The 3,221-nt window shown below is 38.1% G+C and overlaps 1 non-coding gene across 1 annotated transcript; it reads right to left on the reverse strand.

Annotated features, from left to right (window-relative positions):
• Window positions 1-2,707: 2,707 nt before the first annotated feature.
• LOC127133173 (small nucleolar RNA R71) lies at window positions 2,708-2,814 on the reverse strand. Its single transcript, XR_007807165.1, has one exon. It is a non-coding gene; the product is annotated as a small nucleolar RNA R71 (small nucleolar RNA).
• Between the last annotated feature and the right edge of the window lie 407 nt (window positions 2,815-3,221).

The following is a 3,221-nucleotide window of genomic DNA, read 5'->3' on the forward strand; positions in this document are numbered from 1 at the left end:
TGCTACAACAAATGACAACCAATGTTGTGATCAGTGGAAAGTAAAAAAAATCCATTTTCCATTTAATTTGTTTTTCAATTTTGTAAATTCCTCTTTAAGGATTTTGGCATCCTTATGCACACTCTACATGTACAAATTTTCCACTATCAATAAAATTCAGTTGTTATTCAGTAAATTCTCATCTTTTATTTTTCCGCATTTTTGTTTACAAAATAACTGTCAATCTTGATTGCATAATTCCATAAAACTTTGAGAATAATAAAAAGCTAAATAAAAAAACTCTATGCATTGCTTTGATTTTGGAAAATACCCCAGTGGAAAATCAGTAGGCTATAGTAAGCACTTGCCATACTTTTAGCTCAACTACTGCACAGACAAACCATTCATTACTTTTCCCCAAGCAGATTCAAATAGTAATCCTCAGTCAGCATGATTTTCCCTAACAACGTTGGTAAGTTGGAAGTTATTCCTTTTAGTTCTTTAATGTAGACGTTGATTAATCTAAGTCTAGCTTTCATCAGATCAACCTTACATTACTATCTAATATTGCATTACATATGTATCATGAATAAATGATAACGCAAAAACATATCGTATTTTTGGCTCTATATGCACTGCTTTTTACTCGATTAACTCTATTTATTACACAGTATTTTATGTTTATTTGCAGGTATTTATCGATTAAAAGATTTACCGCAAGAAAAATGGAAAATAGCAAAAAGGAAAGAAAAAGGCAAGAAAAGAGAAGAAAATGAGGTTTCCAATGGGATAATGGGCCACTAGAGCAAATGGGCTTGTGACACCCATTACCCAAAGGATGTGCTGCCCGCCACATTGGGTCAAAAGGAAGGTGGCGACCGCCACCAACCCTTGAAAAGTGGTGGGCGGTTGCTACAAGGGCGGCGCTCGCCACTCATCATGGAATTAGGGTTGTGGCAACCGCCACAACCGAGTCTCCCCACTTTTCCTACTTTTTCTCCACCCTTTTAGCCACGGTTTCCACTACTCTTACTACAATTGAGGAATATGGAATGGATATAAAAAGGACCATTCAGACTCTCCACTACTCTTCCAGTTTTTAGTTTACGCTTAATTATTTTCAGCACTATTTTTCTTTTAGTTTTCTAGGCAATTTCTTATCATTGTAAAAGTGATAGTTTCTCCACAACCGGGACTATTACGGTTTATTATTTTTTACGCATTTGGGATTCAATTGTAAGGGGTATTCATTGTCAAAGCCTGCCGGAATTATTTAATTGGAGATTCAAGATTCAATTCCAGTTCTTAAATTGCAATCCAGGTTTATTATTGTTTACTGTTTTATTTATTTATGCCTTACTGTATGTTTAATTCTCCAATTGCCATGTCTATCACCGGATCTACGTCCGGCTAAACCTTAGGTATCGGTATGTAAAGACCATCGAAACGACGGGATTCAATAAATAATTGGTATTAGTTTTTATTAAAACTTATTTTTCCGATTTTAGTTTCTTAATTTAATCAAACTGTTTTTCGTACGAGAGTACAAAATAAACTAAGGTTACGGTCAACAAGAACGATAGCTGAAACTAGGCATTAATCCTAAACACGGCGAGAGCGCTTTAGGATTAATTAGACTTTATCTATATTCAAAAAATACTTTTAAATTCAAAATGAGACCGCGAGAGCCAAGCATTCTAGTTTAGGAGTATGGTCAGAGTCAATAAAAACGAGAGTGTGAGACTAAGTCCTTTCTATAAATAATTTCTACTGAAGAGTATTTTAACCAATAAGATTACACCAACTATCTATCGAATCCCCGAGGTTTGATGTATTACATACTGATATCCCCTATATCTTATATCTTTATCTTTATTCTATTTTATAGTTATTTCTCTTCATCCCTCCAATCTTAGAACAATCATTCACCTTAGATTTACATAGTAGCTTTAGACCACGATACGCTCGATTATTAGTCCTTGTGGGTTTGATAATTTTTAAAACTACACGATAGGACTGTGCACTTGCAGTCACGATTCGAATAGACTTACCAAAGTCGCGATCAAGTTTTTGGCGTCGTTGCCGAGGACTAATTTAGTCGATATCGTAACTCTAGCGTTACCCAGTAAAGACTAAGGCAAACAATTCTTTTTCCCTTTCTACATCTGTTGAGTGTATGTCAAGTACTCGCTCTCAAGGCGAGAAATTAAAGCTACAACTCGACGAACCTGAGCGTTATCTTAGATTAGAACGCCGAATACGAGACTTGATATGGGAACATCGTATCAAGCTAAATCTTCCTGACCTTAACATTCCTATTTCTGAACCAGTTGTTCAACCAGAGATGGCCGAACAAGTGCAAAACCGTCCTCTTAAGTATTATGCAATCCCTTCACAGCATGAACCTCATAACAGAATCGTTGCCCCTGCGATCGAAGCCAACAATTTCGAACTAAAACCCTCACTGTTGTCAGTCGTACAACAAAACCAGTTTTCAGGTAGTCCCACGGAGGACCCGAACCTACACTTGTCAGTATTTTTTCAATACACAGACACGGTGAAAGCGAATGGTGTTAGCTCAGAAGCTATAAGACTCCGTCTTTTCCCATTTTCATTAAGAGATAGAGCTAGACATTGGCTCCAGTCTCTACCATCCAACTCTGTCACTACATGGAACGAGTTGAAGAAAGTCTTCTTAGCCCGATATTTCCCACCTAGCAAGACGGCTATGCTAAGAGCCCAAATAAACGGGTTTAAACAAAAGGATAATGAATCACTTTTTGAAGCTTGGGAGAGATACAAAGACATGATGAGGATATGCCCACATCACGGTCTAGAAGAATGGCTGATAATCCACACCTTTTATAACGGTCTCTTGTACAATACAAGATTGACAATAGACGCCGCCGCAGGTGGCGCATTGATGGATAAACCATACAACGAGGCCTATCAACTCATTGAAAGTATGGCCCAAAATCATAATAATGGGGAAGCGAAAGAACCTCTGCAGAAAAACCTCAACTGAAGGGAAGCATGTACGAATTGAGCAATCTTGACCATGTCAACGCCAAGGTAGATGCCCTGACTCAGAAGATGGACAACTTGACCATAACACCAGCAGCCACCGTGGCTACCGTAGCACCAAACTGCGAGATATGCAGAGTTCAAGGGCATACTGCCCCAGAATGTCAACTCTTGACATGAACTTCCACAGACCAGGTGAACTATGCTCAAGGAAACCC

The sequence above is a fragment of the Lathyrus oleraceus genome, chromosome 3, assembly GCF_024323335.1.
Source record: "Lathyrus oleraceus cultivar Zhongwan6 chromosome 3, CAAS_Psat_ZW6_1.0, whole genome shotgun sequence".
NCBI classification, from domain to species: domain Eukaryota; kingdom Viridiplantae; phylum Streptophyta; class Magnoliopsida; order Fabales; family Fabaceae; genus Lathyrus; species Lathyrus oleraceus.